This window comes from Lactuca saligna, chromosome 8 (genome assembly GCF_052625555.1).
Source record: "Lactuca saligna cultivar CGN05327 chromosome 8, ASM5262555v1, whole genome shotgun sequence".
Taxonomy (NCBI): domain Eukaryota; kingdom Viridiplantae; phylum Streptophyta; class Magnoliopsida; order Asterales; family Asteraceae; genus Lactuca; species Lactuca saligna.
The window spans coordinates 111,456,448-111,482,709 of NC_136424.1; the positions used below are offsets into that span (position 1 = coordinate 111,456,448).

Below are 26,262 nucleotides of genomic sequence, written 5' to 3' on the forward strand. Positions count from 1 at the left end.
AAAATTAAACTTAAACAAAAAAGAAAAGTAAAAAAAGAAAACCAATTAAGATCACAAGATCACGTAGGAAATCATAGGTTTTCATATAAAATATATAAAAAATCAAAATGAGAAAAAATGAAAAAATCAAAATAACTGGTGATGAGGGTTATTGTTTCTAAAAGGACGTAAAAGGATAAATGTAATTTCACTAAGTGGATGGTATAAAAATTTTGAGTGGAATTATCAGCCCTTATAAATTAGTATACACTATCAATTCTTAAAACTTTTGGTTACAGTAAACTTATTTATCTTTTCTCTTTTGCCATGGAAGTTTTCTTCATCATTTTAAGGGTACAATGAAAAATCCATTTTCTCCTTTATTATTTTTTTTTTTCTGTTTTATTTGTTTTCATTACCGCCTTGCCGCCCTCTTCCTCAAATACTATTTTTCGCTTTTTCTTATTTCCTCTTTCTTTCTTCTTCACTCTTCCTTCGTCTTCCACTGTTGTCTTCTTATTCTCCCTCCCTGTCTCTGTTTCTTTTGTAGGTATGCTGTATTTTCTATTGCCCTCTTACTTCTTCTTACTGCTACTTCTTCCTACTGCTCTGCTGAACAGGAAAGTTTTGGAGTTCAAAAATTGATCACATGACTTCTTGTATTCACAATTCGTTATTATTAAAAGAGATCGACTTCAAAATATCGGCTCACCGACTTCACCTTCCAATCATATAAACACCGCCTCTCTCACCCCACCCTGCATAATACAGTTGATGTCTCTCTATAATCAATTTTATTTCTTGGAGTCGACAATCCAACTAGATACAATGTTGGAGTCGCTGAAGGACGGAGACGTTTTATTGGTGGCGGCCGTCTAAGGTCAGTTTTTGCTCCACCGCCTTATTCCTCCATCGACTCTTCTCAAACCGACAACGACGGAGGGGGCCATTTCTGCTTCCACTTTTTTTCCTATCTAAACCCTTCTTCGAATTCACATATACAAAAGTTGATTTGTTGTATCTTTCTCTCAATTGCATCCAACAACCTGATTGATGAAACTATTTGCTGTAATCGGTGATGTGAGGATGTCTTACTTTGCTGATAATCATCGTCAATGAATTCAAAGTAACCTTCGTATTTGCTACAATCGTTCACAAGGATTGACAGTAAGTTATTCTAGTAAAACCTTACCGGATAGTCCGTCTATAGTTAATAGGGAATTGGGAGACCTAAAATCAGCCGACATAAACAACTTTTTTTCCAGGTTTTCATTGCTTCTTATTTATTCAGTTTTATTGGAAGGCTGTCAGATCGTTGACTTCTTCTCAGACAACTTACATAAGAGGATCGGTTTGTTTTTCTTCTGCCCGATGTATCAAAAGGCCATTAATCCTCCCACTCACATGCTCTGTTATCTATCGATTAGCTGCGTGTTAATCTTGATCTTCTCCAAATTTCAATTAGGTAAATCGTAATCACTTCACCTTCTTAAATTTTTTTTTTTTCAATTACTGATTCTGTGTATTTGTTAATATATTGGTTGATTTTAGGTTTCAGTCAGTATTTGCTTTCATTCTCCCTCAATTTCAATGCTACTGGTCTAGAATTTAACAGGAAGAGGGAAAAGTACTTTAATATTGCATTTACTATTTGTTGTTGGCTATATTTTCTCATAGTCATTCTTGCTGTGAAGTTTGGGTTACTCTAATGCCATTGATAAAAATCAAAGGTAATATACTTTCGTTTTGGCTACTTGAAAAACGCCTAAAGTAACCTTCTTCGTGTCTTTGTAAATATCAAAGGCAATATACTTTCGTTTTATGTACTTAAAAAATGCCTAAAGTAACCTTTTAGTTGTAAATCCAATCACAACAAGAGATTAACAATCTCAGAAAGGAATTACAAGAAATATATGAGATTTATGAAGCAGCTGTTGATGAACTTGACTTAATGAAGATAGAATATAAAAGTTTATTATTAAAGAAAGTAAGAAAAATGATACCTCTACAAAACATAAATTGCTCATGAGTTATGACACCTTTTGTTTCTTAATGTAGGATAAATTAACCAATGACTTTTGCATTGTAAGATAACCCCTTTCACTTGTGAAAAAACAAAAGAAGGTAGTTGAAAAAGAGGTAGTAGCATAATAAATGCAGTACGTGAAACTGATAGTGGCTTTGAGTTATTTTACACATTTTTATATTTTCAAAGTTGGATATATTGAAGCTTATTATTTATTTTATTTAAATCTGTAATAGGACAAGAAACCATCCATGAAAGAAATAAACCTTATCAGCTCCACCAGCATGTTTTAACTGACATTCTGCAAGACCCATGGATCAGATGCATATTTTTTATGAGTATACAGGTAGTGCCATGTTTTTATTATTATTATATCAATAAGTAAATATATATTGATTAACGAAATAGATTTTGTTCCAGGCATCTGTTTCACATGGAAAGCTGCAAACCTATCATGGAAGATCACCAATTGCTATAATTAGGTAAAATTCTCAAAACAACATATGAATGCTATACGATATATTTAGAAATGTTGTAATAAGGTGGATATTTAAAATATAACGTCCTAATAAGAAAGATAATTTTAAAATAAAATGCTATACATGGTATATTTTTCATAATATAATAATAAAATAATAAACTTTTTTTTGAAAGTATGACACTATAATAAAGAAAATAGTAAAAGTATGTTGCTATTAAAAGCTAAATTTGAATCTGTTGTTATTGCAGTTGATTGAAGTCCCACTTGTGAACTTTAATATACAATTTCTTAACGAAAGATAAGGATTAGACTTCTGGAATTGAACATTTTTTCTCATTTTCAATTGATTAGTTACATATCAACATTTATAATCTATCCTAACTACAAACTTTCTCAACAACAAATGTATACACTATTCTTAGTAATCTCCAACTTTATTTATGTTAACATTTGTTGCTATCTGCTCTCCGTTAAAATTATTGTTGCATTTTGATTTCTTTCAAACTGAAGTCAATGAAACCATGTTATCAATCAAAATTCACAAAATAGAAATTTATCAACATTTAAGCAAACCTATCTAACCCGGCACCAACAGCGCAAGTAATTCCTTCTAGTTATCGATCAATTTACATGTCAAACAAGCTATAAATGATATTTGTTGAGCAGTGAACTAATAACATATATTTTGATAATAATTTTCCAATTAAGATGTTATTGTGATTTTCTAACATGTATTATAAGATACATATAAGAATTATTAATTATGAATAATATTATTATAATTAAATATGAAATGTATAAATTATATGAAATATTTCTTAATAAATAGTTTAAAATGGATTAACTATGAAAAATATTCTACATAATTAATGCATTTCACATTTAATTATGATAATATTTCCACAATTAATTCCTTTTATATCTTACACATATATATATTAGAAAATCCATTGAAGAATTTAAGAGTCGTTGTCCAATTTCAAAAATAATTTTCAATAATTCTAGTAGATTTCATATTTTTATATAATAAATTGAGAAAAAATGTCAATTTATTTTTTATAAAAAATTGAGAAAAAAGTTCAATGTAATATAACAAGGTAAATAAGTGATTTAGTATTTTCTTTGAATAATCAACTTTGTCATGTTTTCTTTATTTTTTTAATAATTACATAATTATAAGAAAATTTCAATATTTTCTTACTTTTTGTTTCTACTTATTTTCTTATTTATATAAAATTATGACATATGAAATTTATTAATTTTTTTGTTTAATCTCCTCTCCTAATTTTAATATTTGTGTTAATTTAGCGAATAAATAGATGTGTGTGTGTGTGTATATATATATATATATATATATATATATATATATATATATATATATATATATATATATACATACTAGGCGAATGCCCGCGCGTTGAGCAGAAAAACCTATATAGTTGAAGTTTTTACAAATATATGATTTTTTAAATATAACAATAACGTTGTTGTTAAATTTGATATAATAATTTGTATATACTAAATTGATATAATATATTGATTATTTTGAATTATATGATAATATATACATTTATTATAACTTCATAATCTCAATCGTTTGAATGACTTTTACCCGCGAGTTACACATGAATAAAATTAAATATAATATATGATTTGATGTTATTTATAGTTGTTTTTATTGTTAATTAATTTTTTAAAACTTATTTGTTTAATGTTTTAATTTCTATCATCATAATTATTTAAAACATCAAACATTGTTTTTTTATTTTAAAGTTAACAATATAATCATTTATATAAAGTTGTTTTTAACTATTGTTATTGTAAATTATTTTAAGCTACTTATTTGGAAATTTTTAACGATTATAAAAATATATCTAAGAAATATTTTAGTTAAATTGAAATTACAATTTAGTTTTTGTTTTTATCACTACAATTTATCACTTTTAACTATTTACAAAATATTTTTTAATTTTTTTAAATGGAACTGAAATTAATATTTGAGTTGACATCGTAATACGCATAAAAACCTATATAGTTGAAGTTTTTAGAAATATATATATTTTTAAATATAACACTAATATTGTTGTTAAATTTAATATAATAATTCGTATATTAATTCGATATAATATATTGATTATTTTATATGATATGATAGTATATAAATCTATTTTAACATCATAATCTCAATCGTTTAAATGATTTCTATTTGCGAGTTACACATCAATAAAATTAAATATTATATATGGTTTAATATTATTTATAGTTGTTATTTTTAACTATTTTTTTTTAAAAATTTATTTGCTTAATGTTTTAATTTCTATTATTATAATTATTTAAAATATCAAACATTATTTTTTGATTTTAAAGGTAACAATATAATCATTTATATAGAGTTATTTTTAACTATTGTTATTATAAGTTATTTTAAGCTACTTATTTGAAAATTTTTAATGATTATATATATATATATATATATATATATATATATATATATATATATATAGGAAATATTGTAGTTAAACTAATATTACAATTTAGTTTTTGTATTTATCACTATAATATATCACTTTTAAATATTTACAAAATATTATTTGGTTTTTTTAGTGGAACTGAAATTTATATATAAGTTGATACTGTAATGTTATATTTAAATTAACAATTTAAGTATTTTGTCCAAACTATTCAAAAATTGTAGCTTTAAATTGATAATGGTTTACATATAGCAACGTTTTAAATCTAATAAATAAAGTATAATATGTTAAAATTTAAAGACATAACTTTATAATTAAAAGTAAAGATATTATTTTAAAATTGAAATTTAGTATATTTATGATTACACTTTAGGTTTGATATTTATTTAATCTTATTAACCAAATTACAATCATTATTAGAAAGACACTACAATTTATTATTTTTAACTATTTATAAAATAACCTTTGGGTTGTTTAAGTTAAATAAAATTTATATTTAAGTTGAGCCTATAATGTTATATTTTAATTAATAATTTAAGTATTTTATACAAATTGTTCAAAAATTATACCTTTAAAATGATAATGGTTTACATCCAACAATATATTAAAACTAATAAATTAAATATAATATGTTAAAAGTTAAAAAACATATTTTATAAGTAGAATTAAAGATATTATTTTAATATTGAAATTTAATTTATATATGAATACACTTTAGATTTGATATTTATTTAACCTAATTACCAAATTATAATTATTATTATAAAGAAATTGAAAAATCATGGGTGTTTCCAATGAATGTGGTGAAAGGAAAAAAGAATGAGGGTTCAAATGCATGAGATTCAAGAAAAAATACTAGCTTTATAACTATATATATATATATATATATATATATATATATATATATATATATATATATATATATATATATATATATATATATATATATATATCCTAATAAAAGAGTGCAAAATTGATAAGTGGAAATTGCTCGACCATCTCTAATTGACTAATTCAGCAAGAACTGCTTCAATTTCAGAAAGTCGCTTTTTCTTCGGCTCTTTCTTTGAAAGTTGCCTATTAGTTTGCTTTTGAGGCAAAACTTATGCATGCTTCTCATTCGCTACCTCCTTTTCTACTTCTACTTCTTGTTGATGATCGTTTTCTTTGTCATTGTCATTATCAATTTCATAATCTTCACTTTCATTTTCCTGAAAAATAAAAACTAAACCAAGATTGATATTTTAGCTATTACCTAACACACTAAAGTGAGCAAGATTCGAAAAAATGTTCATATAAGATTTACATTTTAACGCTAACAATGTTAGTCATATGAAAAACGAAAGATTGCCAATTATGTCAAAGAATTAGATTAAAGAGAAACGAACATTAATATCATTGTTTATTATTTAGACAATACACAAGGTACAAACTTGATTGTAACAACATTTTATCGAGGCGTGAAGTTCAAATATCAACTCAATAAAAATTAAAATTCATATTTATTGTGAAGATGGAAATTGAAATCCAATTGAGAAAGATAGTCAAAAGACAAATCCTTTTTTATGGCAGACTTGGATTGATACCATATTCAACCACAAATTTGTAGTTCACCGGACACATTTGACTACATATTTATTCATTGAGGCAAGTTGTAAACAGTTTACATGCATAGTAAGAAAACCCATATATGAATACAGACACCCAAATATTAAGCTCGGCTTTTGTATCCTAAAGAATGATTGAATGAATTATATAAGGAATAAGGAACATTGTTGTCGGATGTAGTAAAAACAGGAAGAAAACGGATCTAAATACAATAAACAACTAAAAGAAGGCAAACCAGATAGACAAAAGAAAAAACTTTGAATGTATTTCCATGTGGGAAATCAAAAGTGCCTGTAAACAACATTGTAACTTCAATGGAAGTGAGGTGATATTTGGGAGAAATTAGAAGGAAGTTAGTATATATTAATGCGATGTGTTCGTTGTACAGGTTAGGGATGAGCATGGGTCGGTTTTTGGCTAAAACCAAACCAAACCGTAGAAAGTCGGTTTTTCGGTTTTTAAACCCATATAGGTTCGGTTTTCGGTTTTCCGGGTTGGGTTTATGGGTTTTTGGTTTCAAACTGTGGGTTTATAAGCTCCTGTTGTTTTCTAGTTTTTGGGTTCAAACCCGGTGAAAGTACGTAGCGATAAATTGTATTGTATCTACTTTAAATCTATACTAAAATAAAGAGTACGGATTCTAGTATTCTAAAATCATAAAAGTGTTCAAAAGATCAAAGTTTATCACCATTAATAGTTTGTTGAAAATAAACATAAAGTACTAATGGGATAAAGTTTAAAGTCTAAAACTAAAAGTTTAAAAAATAATAAATAATATATGTGTGGGTCGGATCGGTTTTTATGGGCGGTTTTACACATTAAAACCGAACCAAACCGTTATTTTCCGGTTTTTGTAAAATTCAATCCTAAACCGTTGTTTATTGCTTTGGTTTTGGTTTTTCGGTTTCGGTTATGTCGTTTTTTTTTTTTTTGTTTTTTCGGTTTTCGGTTCGGTTTTTGCTCATCTCTAGTACATGTTGTTATTAACAAATTAAACAGAAAGAAGAACAAAAAATTATAGAACCTTGCCTTTGAATCTATGTAGTTGTTCTTAAGCCTATATGTCAGACCATATTTGTGCGTGTGTGGCAATCAAAAACACGGACGACCATAAAATTAGTCAACTAAAGGCGTACACCTAAAAACACGGTAAGAGAATGAAGAAAGAAATTAAAGATTGGCAACCGTAGGTCGGATATGAAATATAAATAATACCTTTGACAACTATGTGTAGACTGAAATTATCGTCGTTAAACTCCGTTGGATCATATGAGGACTGCAAAATTCGAGGTCTATGTGTGATGGTGTAGTTAGAAGAAAGAAGAAACCATCCATTCCTGGACTTCCACCGGAGGTCTTGTTTCTCCTCTCAACAATCTAAGACGATTCATACGTATCACTGAGATACTGGCGGAGGTGGAATGTGAAATTAGCAAAGATGGTGCGAAGTCACAGTCGGCAAGAGTATTCTATAGTGTAATAAAATCATAGTGTATTGAAGGCTATGAGAAGACGGTGGGAAGCACACCTGAATGAATAGGAAATGTTATTGGAAGGAAATGACGGTGAGTCAAAACATGGTAAGAATGGGACGGGTTAGGGAAGCAGGATCTGGTGGAAGCTGAATGGAACAACTATCCGACCCCGAATAACAACAACCCCTGCACTTTCCGGTGGTCGGCACCATTACCATATGCGGATGACCTCCTTTTTTTTTGGTCTCGTGACCACAACTGGTGGAAGATTGTGCAATATGTAGGGTCAAATAGAAGGGATGTCGATGAGTTCAGAGAGAGACGAAGGGTTTTGGAGAGGCGGTGGGAAGCATCGAGATAAAACTGGGTATGAAGAGGTAGTGCCTATGAGCGGTGGGCGGTGGGTTTTTTGAGGAGATAACACGTAGAAACCACTATCATGAAGAATGGAAAATCAAAAAAATTAAAAGAAACCCACCAAACAAAAAATGGAAAAAATTATGGACCAATAAGAAGCAAGCACTGTTCATAAGAGGGCTTTAGATTTACCATTATATATATATATATATATATATATATATATATATATATATATATATATATATATATATATATATATAGATAACAGGTCCAATCATCCTTAGGATGGAATACCCTCGGCCCACAATCATCGGGTTGGAATGCCCACATATTACAAGTTCAATCATCATCGGGATGGAATACTCATGGTCCACAACCATCATATGGAATGCCCAGGTCTATTGGCTTTCGTACAAAGTAGATAATGCTCAACCACCAATCAAACATGTGTACATATAACAGATAATCACATAACAATCTAAAGACAGACAAACCAATCTAACGGATCATAACAACATAATAATATCCTATCTAATAGGATGTTGATATAACATATCATAATAGCATAATACCATCCTATCTACCAAGATACTGATCTATAAGACCATAAAAGCATAACATATCAGGATAACAATCCAAAAGGGCCGACTTTGGTGCTTTCGAACCTTGAGTATAGTGAGGAAAACTCACCTCACACTACTGAAGTCCCACGGATAAAACTCCAGCTGCTGGTTGATAGATTCTCGAGTTGTCAACATCAAAACAACACCCAATTAATAATTGGGCTCTGAGCCCAAGCTCCAACTCACACTCCATAGGCCCAATAGTCAACCAATGGACCAAAGCCCAACATATGGCCCGAATTTCCAAATTGAGCCCAGACCTCTCCATGGTCTTGCCCAAAGGCCCAACCACTTAGTCTAGTTCAAGCATTTGCCATCTCAATTGGTCCAACCTTTCATAATCCTCAAGGCCCAATTATGGCCCATCTATGGCCCAATTTTTTGAATTGGGCCCAAACCCTCAAATAGGCCTTACCCTAAAGCCCATCCAAATATTTTAGTCAATTTACTTATTCTTGGATAGCCCATCAGTAGCCCAATCACCAAAGTCCAATAGAAAGGCCCAACTCAAGGCCCAAGTGAAATTAGGGTTTTCACATGAAATGACGATTAGGGTTAAGTGTTCCTACTTAACCTATTAAGGACTTACTCCATTAAGTCCAATATTGCCTTAGGTTAGTTTGCAAATGATTATTAATTAAAAATTTAAGTTTATTAAATAATTCCAGTATGGGTCCTAATCAAATCCCCAAAATTATGGTTTCATGACATTAGGGTTTCCAACCCAAGTACTAGCCCATTTGTCACATGGTTGGGCTTTTAGGTAAATTAGGGCCTTATTGGTCCCGTTAGAGTTAAACAAGTCAGGGACCACCCACTACCACCTCGGGTAGTGGTGGTCAACGGTGGCCTACAATGGTGGCCACCATCTCATGGTGGTGGTTATGATTTTTGGCTAGAAAATTTCCAAGCATTCCAAATGAAATCCAACACAAACAAGCACATCGCCACCCAACATGGCGACTGTTGGCGGCAGCCACCAATTCACTGTGGTGGTTATAAGTTTCTTTTCATTATTCTAATCTTAAATTACATTTTACTATGCTTTAACCCAAAAATAACACATCCAAATAAAACACACACACACAACCACCTTATGGTGGCTGACGGTGGTAGATGGTGGTAGCCACCATGGCTGGCGGCCATGGTCGGTATCCTTTCTATTTTCCGACCATCAAACACCATCTACAATCACACACTCACACGATTCTGATTTGTTTAAAGGGTCCATCCACCCACTTGGTGGCTTACGACAGTGGCAACGACTGTTTCACGATGGCCGTCGTCATTTCTTTTGTTTCCCAATCAGGCAGCAACACACACACACACACCAGCAAGCCTTTACTCAGAATTCTGGATGCTACCACCGGGTTATACACTCAATAAACAAATTTTGGTGGCCTTTGGTGTTTGAAGATGACAACCACTACCTCACGGTGGTGGTGGTGGCGGGTTATCTTGATTCCTGCCAAAAAGGTCGACACATGTGAAACACGACGTGAAACAACATCCAAACACAGCCACCCTCGTGGTGTCTCATGGCATTCAGAGGGAAAAAGCGATGGAACAGTCTCCTTCGTTGGTGGTACAAGCTGTGGCGGCAACGGCTAGCTGCTGTGGGACGAGTTCCAAAGCGAGCGTTAATCGGAAAGGTACCGACAACAGCCGAGTGTAGCTGTGAACGGTGATAGAAAAGTGAAGAAGAAAAAAAGAACGACAGAGAGGTGGAAGAGATGCTCACAAATTCTTCGGGGAGTCCTAGTCGTCACCGACCACAGGGTTCAAGGGTGGTGTTTCAACGACTGGCAGCGCTGGATGTAGACGAAAGAGGGTGGCGGCCGGTGGGAGACATAAGGTGGCGGCTGCATTCTTTTTAGGGTTAGGGTTTCGGTTAGAGAAGGTGGTAGGTTATATACCCGATCCCTTCAAACTTCATTCCATAACAACACATTTGGTCCTTCCTTCTCCCTTTTCTTTCAATTCCGATCCAACATTTACCATTTCTACCCTTACTCCAGAAACCCCTTTCAAATCCAATCCGTAATTTATGCAACAGCCCCTCCTTCTACAAAACCTTTTCAACATAGGTCCAAATTTTAATCGTTAGCCCCTGTTTCCATAAATCCTTCTAGGATAAGTCAAAAAGATACCAATTACACCCTGTCTTCTATAATCCTTTCCAAAATAAATACTGAAATTACACGTTAACCCCTAGAGATTCAAATCTTGTCATTTGGCTTCCCGAATCCAATACCCTGCTAATTATTATTTGATTTTGGGCTATAATAATATAAAATAATAATAAAATTACTTCTCAAGGTTCCGGGTTTATTATTTAATTACTCTATTTTAAATGGGATGTTACACCCAACCTGGTGCCCTCCCCAAAAATGACTAGTTCTCCCCCACTTGGGGTTCAAACTAGCACCCGGTGGCCTTCACAATCGATCATGGAACTGAAGCAACTAAAGCAGTCCATCCCATAATAACACATACATCCCCCATGGGAATTGAAATGAAGTATATCGAGAAAGGTACACTGAAGATCTTCAACACGCAACCCCAATAGATTGAAGAAGCGGAAATCCCGTGTTGGTTGGCGATAGAGACTCGCAACAGAAAATCTAGCTCTCCTACTGGCATACCGAACTCCCTACCGAATGACTGAGAGACAAATGACCGACTCGCCCCCAAGTCAAACAATACCAAAGCAGGTACGAAATTCACTAAGAATGTAACTAACATGGTACATCACATATAAGCATAAAAAAAATATAATCAGTAAGACAAAGGATAGAAACATACCAACAACTACATCTGGTTCTGCCCTGGCCTCCTCTTCTGTAAGCTAGAAGGCGCGTCCCTGATCCCTCAGGGTCCTGCTCTACCCTGACTCCCGTCAGTAATCCTCAGTGTAGCCGGCGCTAGAGCCTGCGTCGGCCTGGCAGTGAGCTGTGGACAGTTGGTCTTCATGTGACCAACCTGATGGAAGTGGTAGCAGATCCTCATATCCTGAACCGGGGCTGGCAGTCGGAAATCCTTCGTAAATTTCCCCTCCTTGCTGCATTTGTAGCACATACTACCAGCTCTACAAACCCCCCGAGTGACCCTTCCTGCACTTGCCGCAAGTGCGTCCATGCTGGCCTCCCGACCTAGGATCAGGGATCTTAGACCACTTTAGTGCCGACTGTGTCTATGTCGGGGCCTGCCTCTACTCCCGTAATTGTAACTCGATCTCAAGCTCACGCCGCCTAGTGGCCTCCTGTAACTCCAACGTTGTATGACAATGTTGGTTAGCAACAAACTGACAGATGTTTATCTTGATCATGCTTAGATAACGTGTCATCTGAGCCTGTTGGAAGCAAACTTTGGGCAGAACATCGCCCTCTCAGTCAACATACGAGTGATCTCCGTCACCATCTCAGTATCTTGTATTAACTTCAAGAACTCCTGAGCTAACCGCTCCCGCTCGACCCGTGGAATGTAGCGAGTGTGGAACATATCCCTGAACTGCTCCCAAGTAACTGTAGTTCTCTAATCATCAATGTACGTCCCTAACAACAACCTTCACCAGTCCTTTTCCCCGAACCTCAGTAAGTTCACAGCACATCTGACCTTCTGATCAGTAGGACATAAGCACGTGAAGAAACATCTCTCCATGTCACACAACCACCTCATGGCTATAATCGAGTCCTAAATCCCATTAAAAGTTAGGGGCTTCGTGTTATCGAAGTCCCGATACTGGAAAGTCCGACCTGCCCCCGTACCTGTAGTCGCCATAGCTGCGGAGGCTGCAGCACCCGTAGTCTCAGCAATAGCTACGTATCTGTTATCAAAATGATCCATCATGGCGGTCTTGATAGACCCAAACATCTTCGGAATCTGACCCCAGACAATCTCGACCACCTCCCCCAGGATGATCTCCCTGACGCGATCCTCTGTCAATGCTGGCCTATCCTGGTTGCCAGCTCCTGATCCTAATCAGGATCTGGTCTCAAATCTCCTCGTAACCACCGTACTGAAAATACACCAGGAATATATCAGATAATCTGCATAAATAACGAGGAACTAACTCCCAACTAAACCCTAAGGGTTGTGACTTCTTTGCTATGCATATGGATCCTATACTTTCAGTAGTACGGGCCCATACTACCTTTTACACCTACCCATATTTGTCTCAAGTATTATCTCAAAGCCCTAAAAATAGACATACACATAGCGAGCACTCAACCCTTACACTTAGAGGAAGGCTAAATATGTCATAACTGGCTGACTGATCCCACACGACTCATCCATGAAATTTTCACCAACCCTGCATTACTTGTGTATGATAATTATATACATAACATTGGACCTTATAGAATTTCGAATATTTGATCCTACCCTAAGCCCCTAATCAGAATTGAACAGGAAATAAGGCCAAAGCAAAGTTTCTCAGTCTATAAGATCGTAATTATGTACAACTATGATGCATACACTAATTAACTATTATAATGATGTCAATTTCATATATGGAAAAGCCCTAGGCTATCAGACATCATATATTCAGGCAATTTCTATCATGTTATTCCAGAAGATCCCTAGCCTAGTACTAGCATGTTGTTCTAACATATCATACAATCAAATAATCCATAAGGTATTTTGGGGTCTACTTAGTGGCTCCGGCTAATCGTACACTTGCATCCTCCTTTAGTATTTTGAAAACCATTTGAAAATAATCATTTTAAGTTATTTTCCTTAGTTTGAGAATGGATACACATAAGTGTTTCCTCAAATTAACTCAAACCAAGACTTTGATACTGTAACAACCCGAAATTGTTCGTCGCCAAAACCCGTTCTACCCGAAAGGTCGCCGTTATCAAATTCGTTCCGTTTTCTCTTTGGGATAATTATTTGAACTTATATGTTTATTTTAATTTAATGAGTGTCTAAATCACTCAGGAACTCACGTAATTAGCCCGAAAATAATTATTTCATAAGTTTTAGAAACATCCCCGCCGGGTGTCGGTAACTTAATCGGGTGCGACCAAAAGCCGCGTTTAACGTCGGTATCGGGTAGAATTCCACCGCGTACAAGTTTTAAGACCTATATAAACGTGTTCTAGCATCCATTTGAAGCTTTTTCCTTCTCTCTCTACTCTCTCTCTAACCTCTCTCCTAAATCCAAGTTTAAGGGTCCAAAACTCAAATTTAGGGCTTCAAATCTCTAAGGTACTTTCCTTAGCTTGTATTGTAACCTCCTTAGCCTTCAAATTCAAGTTCAAAACATGATTTATGACCATATTCATGAGTTTACGGCCATGGAGCATTCATTGGCCGTAAACTCATATTAAGTGGGTTTTTAAGCCCTTAAACCCCTCCTTGACAAGTTTGGGACTTAGATATGGCTAAATGGCTTCAAGATATGAATTCTAAACAATTAAAACATGAACTTTGTGATGTTTGAAGGAGTTTACAGCCAAGGATCATTCTTGGGCCGTAAACTCATATATCTAGGGGTTTCATGCCCTTAAACCCTTCCAAATCACTTATATGTCTTAGTTATGAATTATAGAACATTGATAATTGCATTTAGACACTTGAAACATCATTTTTGGGGGAAAAATAAGAGTTTACGGCCAAGGCATGTGCTTGGGCCGTAAACTCCTATAAATGTGGGATTAAGTGTCTTTAAACATGTCCAAATGCCCTGAAACTCAACCAATGTCCTTGTGGTAAATCCTAGAATCATCTAAAAATGGTTTGGAGACCTTAAACACACCAAATGCATCACATTTAGGAGTTTACGGCCTAAGTGCTCTGATACCAATCTATCACACCCCGAAAATCAAAGGCGGAAACATTTCCGGGGTGGACTACCACGTTGTGTATCAAATCCAATGTACATAGTAATCACAGTAAACAACCATTACATTACATATATATGAAAGTTTACATTTGTTTCAAAAGTAAAGTAATACAAAATATACATATGCATCATATTAAAAAAAGTTGAGACGAGTCTTCCACGCACTCCGTCTTCACCAAAAGGAGATCACCGGGTACCTGTCTAACTTGGACCTGAGAATACAAGTGGTTTGAAAATCAGCATAAAGCTGGTGAGTTCATAAGTGGTTTTGTTTTATGAAAATGTATCGACTTCCTTTAGTTTCCGAAAAGATTTGTTATCCAAGAAAATCCCATATATTCTTATGTGAAGTTGGTTTAGTTATCATTCCTTACCAATTCGATTACGTGTTGTGTTTTACCCCAGGAAAATCCCATATTTTCCAAATTGTAAGATCAGTTGTATATCACAAAGTATAGTTTAACACACAAAACTATATAATGAGAATCTTGGGATCACTATCCCGAAAGAGATATAAGATAGTTTGACACATATGAAAGTACAGATTTAAGATCATGGGACTATCATCCCGGACTAAACACGAGATAAGTTGATGTATATATGAAAATATAGATTGAAACCATGGGATCACTATCCCGGATAAGATACAGATTTGGAAATCCATGGGATCACTATCCCGTATAAGATATAGATACAAAACCATGGGATCACTATCCAGTATAAGATATAGATACAAAACCATGGGATCACTATCCCGTATAAGATATAGATACAAAACCATGGGATCACTATCCCGTATAAGATATAGATACAAAACCATGGGATCATTATCCCGTATAAGATATAGTTAAAGACCATGGGGAAAGACATCCCGTACAAGTTACAGGTATAAAACCATGGGATCACTATCCCGAACTAGATACAAAATAGTTTGATAATGCCATGGGATCACTATCCCGAAAGAGATATAGAAACAAAACCATGGGATCACTATCCCGAAAGAGATATAGATTTAAAAACCCAAACTGTGAATAAACTAATATTAATACATGTTGTGAGTCGGGTAACCATGCTAATACGACAACGTGACCTCCTTGACGTTTGTCAGACGTCGAAACGATATCCAGAAATTTGTCACCCCAGGCGTGCCCGCTTAACTGTAGCTAGCAGTTAAGGTGTGGGATTGTCAGTCCCGAATAGATCTATTCACAAATTCCGCGCTCTCCCTCCAGGAGACTCTGGTTACACTTCCGGGGAGGATTTATTGATCATCCATAAAGGGTAGTGACTATCTCACAAACCAGTACTAAACTATTCACAAGTTTTTCATACGATAACAACATACAGAGGATTATGAAACATAGTACAGTAAATATAGATACATACAATGAAATTATCTGACAATACATTCAAATGATACGGAGATAAACTGAATCAGACATAGTTTATCTATTAACTTTATATAGACATCAGCATATGATAGAAAGAATAGTAAACACCCCCAAATTATTCCCATAATAATTTGATTAGTTTGATTGTTTCCTTAACTAAAATTCATTTAGTTGTAATTGATAAATCAGTCCTTATGCTCAGCATAATACATAAGGAGTAAAAGAGTTTATAAGTTGGTCAGATATTGTTTGAAACATATCAATTTTATGATTTGAAAACAGTTATAGTTTGCTTGTATCCCCCCCTGAAAACATTGAAAACAGTGAAAAAGCCGTAGGGGTATGAACTCACCAGACGAGATATGAGACAGTTTGGATGCTAAGAGTTGATCCGAGACTTGTAAACACACGAGGTTCCTAATTATGATGTAAAGATACACATTTGTATCTAATTAGGACTTAGATTGATTGTTGGATAGGGACAATTGCTTCAAATCGCGATAACACTCCGATACAAGTGTTTGGAGGGACCCGGGTGGCGTTTAAGGACAGGAATTGAAGCGAGGGACTTGGGAATTGAGTGTACTCCCCATGAATAAACTTATACAAGAGTTTTTGGTCATAAACCACCCTACCATGAGTTTACGGCCGTAAACTCATGGGGAATGGGTGTTTTAGACCAAAAACTCTTGTATAAGTTTATTCATGGGGAGTAAACTCAAGTCCCAAGTCCCTCGCTTCAATTCCTGTCCTTAAACGCCACCCGGGTCCCTCCAAACACTTGTATCGGAGTGTTATCGCGATTTGATATGTTTCAAACAATATCTGACCAACTTATAAACTCTTTTACTCCTTATGTATTATGCTGAGCATAAGGAATGATTTATCAATTACAACTAAATGAATTTTAGTTAAGGAAACAATCAAACTAATCAAATTATTATGGGAATAATTTGGGGGTCTTTACTGTTCTTTCTATCATATGCTGATGTCTATATAAAGTTAATAGATAAACTATGTCTGATTCAGTTTATCTCCGTATCATTTGAATGTATTGTCAGATAATTTCATTGTATGTATCTATATTTACTGTACTATGTTTCATAATCCTCTGTATGTCGTTATCGTATGAAAAACCTGTGAATAGTTTAGTACTGGTTTGTGAGATAGTCACTACCCTTTATGGATGATTAATAAATCCTCCCCGGAAGTGTAACCAGAGTCTCCTGGAGGGAGAGCGCGAAATTTGTGAATAGATCTATTCGGGACTGACAATCCCACACCTTAACTGCTAGCTACAGTTAGGCGGGCACGCCTGGGGTGACAAATTTCTGGATATCGTTTCGACGTCTGACAAACGTCAAGGAGGTCACGTTGTCGTATTAGCATGGTTACCCGACTCACAACATGTATTAATATTAGTTTATTCACAGTTTGGGTTTTTAAATCTATATCTCTTTCGGGATAGTGATCCCATGGCATTATCAAACTATTTTGTATCTAGTTCGGGATAGTGATCCCATGGTTTTATACCTGTAACTTGTACGGGATGTCTTTCCCCATGGTCTTTAACTATATCTTATACGGGATAATGATCCCATGGTTTTGTATCTATATCTTATACGGGATAGTGATCCCATGGTTTTGTATCTATATCTTATACGGGATAGTGATCCCATGGTTTTGTATCTATATCTTATACTGGATAGTGATCCCACGGTTTTGTATCTATATCTTATACGGGATAGTGATCCCATGGATTTCCAAATCTGTATCTTATCCGGGATAGTGATCCCATGGTTTCAATCTATATTTTCATATATACATCAACTTATCTCGTGTTTAGTCCGGGATGATAGTCCCATGATCTTAAATCTGTACTTTCATATGTGTCAAACTATCTTATATCTCTTTCGGGATAGTGATCCCAAGATTCTCATTATATAGTTTTGTGTGTTAAACTATACTTTGTGATATACAACTGATCTTACAATTTGGAAAATATGGGATTTTCCTGGGGTAAAACACAACACGTAATCGAATTGGTAAGGAATGATAACTAAACCAACTTCACATAAGAATATATGGGATTTTCTTGGATAACAAATCTTTTCGGAAACTAAAGGAAGTCGATACATTTTCATAAAACAAAACCGCTTATGAACTCACCAGCTTTATGCTGATTTTCAAACCACTTGTATTCTCAGGTCCAAGTTAGACAGGTACCCGGTGATCTCCTTTTGGTGAAGACGGAGTGTGTGGAAGACTCGTCTCAACTTTTGTTAATATGATGCATATGTATATTTTGTATTACTTTACTTTTGAAACAAATGTAAACTTTCATATATATATATATATATATATATATATATATATATATATATATATATATATATATATATATATATGTAATGTAATGGTTGTTTACTGTGATTACTATGTACATTGGATTTGATACACAACGTGGTAGTCCACCCCAGAAATGTTTCCGCCTTTGATTTTCGGGGTGTGAAAGATACCAACTTTTAGCATTCATAAAATTCAAGCCAATTCAAAAATTTTTAAAATATTCAAAAACCAATAGTTATTACAAATTATTTTCAAAATAGTTTCATGTCAAAGTATCCTAGAAATCAAATCATAAAAATACGAGGAGGTGTACGATCACGCCTTCGCCTTCCCGCGATCATTTGAAGTACCTGAAACAAAATCCAAAACTATAAGCCCGAAGCTTAGTGAGCTTCCCCCAAAATACCAATGCCATACAAATATAAACATATCATAACAAACAAACAACATGCATATAGAGTCTACAATATGACTGGACCGCCCTCACCGAGCCTTCAATCTATCTGGCCCACTCTCATATGCTTCAACATATCTGGTCCACCCTCTCGGGCCTTCAGCCTGTCTGGACGATTCTCCGGGCCTTTAGCTTGACTGATATGCCTTAATGGGTCTGCAGTCTATCCTGTCCTCCCAGGGTTTGTTGGCCTTCAGCATAATGCATGTCCATATCAACCCAACCCCACATATACAATTGTGACATCCCCATTTTCACGGCCAGAAAAGACCGATTTTGTTTATGCTTGTTTGAAAATCAAAGTAATATTTTACATAAAAGTGTTGCGGAATTTGTTCCCAAAATAAAAGTATGATAAAGATTTATCAAAGCATTTATGTAGAAATGTATTTCATTAAAAAGACTAGGGATGTCATGTTCGATATAGATCAAAAGCATAAACAATACAATATAAGCCTTAGTACATTATTTCATATCTACAGGCCTATATCCGTAATCCCTCATCCAAAACATCACATCTATGCTCGAGCGCCACTACCTATAATACATGAAACTGAGTCGGTCAGGCTTGGGAGCTTGGTGAGCACATAGGGTTTTTAACCCATAATAAATAAGTTTATTAATTTCATCAAGCAACAATAACCCGATTACCCGTTCCCGTTATCCTCACATTAAATCCCTAAAACACCTATCATAAGGGATCTAGACTAAGGATCGATCATCAGGATGGACACTAATGCTATGGGGATTCCTCAGCAATAAATGTCCTCAAGGCAACCATGTGGGGGATGGAGTACACCGGTGAACACATCGTTCACAAACGCCTACAGGTTGCGAGCCTGCTAGCGTTCCACTGGGTGTCTAGAAGAGTTCGTGGTCGTCATTCATACTCCGCTAGATGACAGAATCAACAACAACAACATCGAGGACTCTCATCATTTTATCACACATCGTCTTAGTACATATACCCATGTTTTACCCCAACATTTTTGTAGATATAAAATACATATACATTTTAAGTCATTTAAAACATGTATAAAATCATTCATCCATTATAGACAACAAGTATTCAGATAAAATGCACACTTAGCATGTAATTTATATAAAATACTTCATATCTATGTGTAAGATGAAAGTAAATATGCACTAACCTGTTAAGTTGGCGATTCCGAACTTAGATAGTGCTTCGTTACTCTTGAAACAATTTCCTTTGACATAACCTAGTATCATTACCACTAGGGTTTAGTCTATTATTCACCGAGACTAATTAATAATCTAACTATTATTACTATTATATAAGCGTTTAAACGATGCTTATATAACCCATAATAATAGTCGAAGTAATTACCATAAGGTCCTAATAACTTTACTATAGTTAATTAAAAACTATAATAAAAATAGCGTAGGCGTAGCTCACTTACAGTGGGTTTTATAGAAAACTGGACTTTGCTTGGAGCAGCGTTTCCGAACCGAAAGACCCTTTTTTCTCGGGACTCCGAGAGCCTCGGGGCTTCCTTCGGATGCTAGGGGGTTTACCTAGGCTTAGGGGTGGTAGAGAGAGAAAGAAACTAGAGAGAAGATAGGAAAATGGGTGAAGAATGAGGCTGCCCTCGGTTCCCTTTTATAGGCCAAGAGGCCTCGCTACACGGGGCGTAGAACCGAAGTACGCAGTGCGTACATCCGAAGTCGTACCTACGTGTCGATGAACTGCTGGGGCGACATGGGCGAAGCTAGACCGAGGAAGGGATCGCGTATGTGGCGCGTTCCGAGCTCGGATGTTGGGCGTTTACGAGGGCTATGTGTCGCGATCTGAAGCGAGTTCTTTGATCAGCATTAGACGGCTGGGACTCGGCCACATCATCATCATTGTATTAGGCTTCATAAATCCGAGTACCAACTTCAAAAATTCGTATCATTCGCATACGAGCTCTGTTTTTGACGTTCTTTATATCCACGCGTAGGCGGGAATGTACTTTACAACTTTCGTTTAGACTCTGTCGGCTATTTTTGACTTTATTTTAAAAGTTATATTAACAGGCAGGAACAGGGTTGGTGCGTTAAAAATCCATAACTTCTTCATCCGACATCTGTTTTCGTTTGTGTTTTATCGTTACGCTACTATTAACGAGATATTCGATTCTTGTTTAGGTTGTGTCGGCTAAAAACCGCTCAATCTAATATTCGAATTTCGGGATGTACACTGCTAAGCCGAAACTTCGAAAAATCATAACTTCCTCATACGAAGTCATATTTGGACGTTCTTTTTTATGGACGCTCTTGATTTAACGTATTCTACGACTTTTGTTTAGATCGCTAAAGCTAAAATTCACTCTATCGTAAATTCGCTATTTACGATTCCCAGTGTCGTATCGGTTCTGTTGCGAAACTTCGATGGGTCATAACTTCTTCGTTATAACTCGGATTTCGGCATTATTTATATATTCGAAATCCTTGTTTCGACCACTACAACTTTATGTGAAGATATCGGGTTCATCTAACACTTTAATTTTGACGCTTATTGTTATCTTTTATTTATTATACATTTACAAATAAGTTAATTCACATAATACTCAAATATTTCATTTTTATTACTTCAAAAAGTGTTACAATAGTTGACCTATACTATTACATCATCTATTAATGCTTAGCCCCGAAACACAGGCGTTACAACAATCACGACATATACATATATCAAACGCTAGCTAGCATGTACAACAATCAAACCGATCTAACATATCACTAATCATAACTTCATCCTATATGTCAGGATACCGACCTAACATGTCACTAACATAGCATCATCCTATATACCAAGATACCGACCTAACAGGTCACGAACATAGCATATCAACGTGTAATAACCAATATAACAATCCAAAAAGGGTTGACATTGGTGCCTTGGCGTTGTTAGTATAGTGAGGACAACTCACCTCACAATGTCGATTGGAATTGAAATGTCAAACTGTCTAAATGCAGCTCCAAACACCAACACCTACAACCATCATGGATCCAATTCCATAAAATACCCTCAGAAGTCAACTGGTCAACCTTTGGTCAAAGTCAAAATCAACAGTCAATGTCAACAGTCCATGTTGACCCAACTCATCGAGTGTAGCTCACTGACTCGTCGAGTTCCTACAGAACTCAAGAAATCGTGAAAACTCTGGTTGACTAACCGAGTTTCTAAACAACTCATTGAGTCCATGCAGTGTCCAGAATGTTGGGAAAACCCTAACCAACTCGTCGAGTTACCTCTCTAACTTGCCGAGTTCATGCATAATCCAGAAGATGGGAAAACCCGTTTAACCTCGTCAAGTTTACTATCCAACTCGTTGAGTTACTTCAGTCCATTTATCATTTAGATGCTTTTACGTGAAGCCAAAACTCCAAATTGTAGATCTAGGTTCATAGGGTGTTATTGTCACGTAAAGTTGGTAACTTTACGTGCATGTAATGCCCCATGAAGCTAAAACACTCATACTAGCCTTAGAAGAAGGTTTTGGACATGAAGGAGAGCCAAAGCTTCATAATGCTTGAGGCTTTATGTCTGTAAGGGCCTAGAGGAGTCCAGATCTGACACCATGCCCTTATGACAAGCTCAAATTCGAAAGTGATCCCATTTTGTACTAAAATGCCCATATTCTCACATAAGAAGAGATCTAACAAATGGAAGGTCAAGGTAAGGACTTTTTACCTTCAAATGCAAGCCTATACGATGTAGATACTGGATCTACAAGCTTCATCTCGTTCCAAACTTCTTAATCTTTAAGTTTCTTCAACAAATGCACCAAAACCACACTTTAGCCTCTCACACTCTCAAGAATAAGGTTTGGATCGATTAGGGTTGCTTCTGAACGTCAAAAGGTGGTAAGGAGGCTGGGGGAAAGGACTTAAGGTCCTTTAAATAAGGTGCAAACCCTAAAAATGGAGACAAAATAACCCATAAAACACCCATAAAACATAAAAATGGTCTGGAACTATCAATACATAAGAAACCATAAAAATGGAGACAAAATAACCCATAAAACACCCCAAAACTACAACTAAGCATGCAATGGTCACGTTTGCAGCTTGATACCTCAAATGAGTCAGAAATAGTGCTAATCTCCTAGATCTACAAGCTCTCTTCATGTCCTTGCTCCTTCTTCAACTTCCTTCTCTTCCAAAACACCAAAATGCTTTCAAATGGCTACCAAATCACAAGAACACACAAATAAGGATTAGGGTTTTCGTGAGAACTGCTTAAAGGTGAGAGGGAGGCTGGACCAAGGGCATAAGGTTCTTTATATAGGGATCAAACCCTAAATTTTAGGGTTTTAGAGGCTGCATGCGTACGCTGGGCGTACATGCATGGCGTCCACGTCTTTATGTCATGAGTACGTTGAGTGTACATGGCATAGTACGCCCTGCGTACAACACTTCTCATCCTAATCACAAGGACCCAATGGTCCAAGCCCAAACCAATTCAATTCATTAATCTTATAATAATACAATTAATACATTTTAAGTTCCGGATGTTATAGATATTCTACACCTATCGACATGTTAACATAAGCACCAAACAGGAAGCCCTAAACATGGCCGCACGTTCTGGTGTGTGTAAACGGGCCATGATTTCCTAGTCGAGTTTAGGTTTGCAGGTTATAGTCATAATTACTTCATATGTTCTAACATGCTATCATGAAAGGAATTTAAAATAGACCTTTGTTGCATGTTTCAAACTAAAATAACTATGTTTCGGACACCATTATGAACTACAAGGACTATGTTATGGACACCATTCCAGAACTAGGAAAACACTTCGAAGATGTTCTACATATTCCGGATAGATTCAAAAGTGTGTGTGTGTGTGTGTGTGTGTATATATATATATATATATATATATATATATATATATATAATGTTAGTTGTTCTAGTACACATATATAACAATATAGTCATACAAAAGCCTAAAAACAACTAAAAATCGAAGGAAAACAAAGTAATCACATTAATTCATACAAAAGAACAATTGTATTTTTATTTTTAACCTATATTCACGAATAAAAATATATAATCATACAAAAAATCGACACATACCCATAAAAAATTAAATCTCGTAGAAGACATTTTTTGAATTTGATGTAATCCATAACAAAGAGTATACTCTCCACAATTACGTTTGAAACAGTAAGTTCGAACATAGGGTTCAACATGTTATTTAGGTGGACCAGATTACTGTTTCAGATAATTTTATTGTTTGTCCACTTCGGAATTCGTGTCCAGGATATTCCAGACCGAGTGATTATTTTTCAAAATAAAATTTTAGCTGGTTGTTTTTCTGAAAAGAGAAAATGACAAGTACGATAAGAGGATATTTGATTTCTCTTTTGAAAAACCGCAAAAAATAGTTAAATTACATTCATTTCTCTTTTATTTTTAGAATGACCGAATTTAGCAAAGGAACAAAACGCGTAAACGATAAACAAATCCATCATCAATTAAAGTTATATATATTTTAAAACAACTCAAAATAGATGAATATATTGCGTAACACCCTCTTCAATAAATAATAAAAGAAATACCAAAAGATGCAAATAGACAATAATCCTGTTTATGAAATTTGTTAAAACTATAAATATATTAATTAGCTTGGTTTTCTCAAAATGAACTTATGCTATCTTTGTATCTATAGAAGCATGACTTTAATGGAAAAAAAGAAACAAATGGAACACAACGTTCACCTTAAAAGCGTTTAGTTTTCGTATAATGCAATTGCATCATGCATGCTACAATTTTTATCCACAGTTCAAAAGGTAAGAAAATCATGAACATAGGAATTATTTATTAGGATATTCGTGTTTCTCTATTATCAACTTATCTACATATAAAAACATAAAGAATAATCATGTAATATTTTAGTTTGGGGTTAATATCTGAAATATTCATTTTAATTTTTAATTTTTAAAGAAAAACACGGTGTTTTTTCTGCTTAATTTATGTAAAAAATATGGTATGGACCAGTTAGTAGTTGGGTCTGCCAATACGTTTTTATAGTTAGTTTGAATCACATTTGGGTTTAGTACACAAGAGAATTTTGGTGGCAACATTTATGAGCCTTCATTTTGGGCCATTAAACATATCATAAATAGAATATGCTCGATATTAGTAATTGAGCTTTGTGCGCATAACAAAACCACTTCAGTAGTCCGAAAGAACCGAACCGGTCGGAACCGATCCGAACCGGACCGGAACCGGGAACCGGATTCGGCCAAAATTAAGAACCGAACCGGCCCGGCGGTTCTACCGGTTCCGGTTCTACCGGTCCCGGTTCCTACCGGTTCTTATCGTGTCTTCAAATGTTGGAACCGGTTCTTGAAAAATAGCATCATACGGTTCCGGTTTTTGCCGGTTCTACCGGTTTTTGCCGGTTCCGGTTATATCGGTTTCGGGTCCTACCGGTTCCCAGTTCCAAAAATCCACAAAAATAACGTCCCGGTCCCGGCCCGACCGGTTCCATCAGGTTCCGGTTCCGGTGCCGGTTCCGGTTCCGGTACCGGTTCCGGCCGGTTCCCCGGTCCATATGCTCATCCCTAAGTCTTTCAGTTCAAACATTTTAAATTCTGATTATGATCTTTATTTTGTAAGTTTATTAATGAAATAATTAATTATTTTTTTGGATGGTGGCTTTAGGTTTTGATATGCAAATGGTGACATAGGGTACAAACGTATAATAATAATAATAATAATAATAATAATAATAATAATAATAATTATTACTATTATTATTATTATTATTATTATTATTATTATTATTATTATGTAATCTAATTTCAGTAACTTTTTTTTCCCTTTCTTTACTTTATAATAAAATTGCAAAATCATTTACATGGTTGTAAAAGATACATTGTTTTGGTCTAAAAACGTTAGTGGTGCATTAATGGTTCAGTGGTGCATTAATGGTTCAATTTTAGATATATTGTGTGGTTTTGGTACCTATGATTAATATATATATATATATATTAGTTTTGGTTCATATCCAACATGACTTGACAAATATGCTCTTAAATAATTCATTTTTAATTTCTTTTCATCGAGTTAAGGAGAGATAGGGTGAATGTGGGGGTGATGGAGGTGGTTGATAGTGGATGACGGTGGTGAACAGTGATGAACGGTGAGGATGAAGGTATGGGTGTTCTTGAGAGGGTGTATGTATAT

General features: G+C 34.8%; 1 long non-coding RNA gene across 13 annotated transcripts in view; it reads left to right on the forward strand.

The window, feature by feature from the left end:
- Positions 1-373: 373 nt before the first annotated feature.
- Positions 374-26,262, forward strand: part of LOC145011472 (uncharacterized) — a 33,558-nt gene continuing 7,669 nt past the window's right edge. The window contains exons 1-7 of one of the 13 annotated variants that reach the window (XR_013664120.1): positions 374-1,146; positions 1,271-1,444; positions 1,531-1,709; positions 2,038-2,138; positions 2,242-2,351; positions 2,426-2,487; positions 2,735-2,910. This is a non-coding gene — a long non-coding RNA (uncharacterized LOC145011472). Of the gene's footprint in view, positions 1,147-1,244; positions 1,445-1,530; positions 2,139-2,241; positions 2,352-2,413; positions 2,488-2,734; positions 2,911-26,262 lie in introns of those variants that run through there. The other 12 variants (XR_013664121.1, XR_013664122.1, XR_013664117.1 and 9 more) reach the window with 12 other exon arrangements.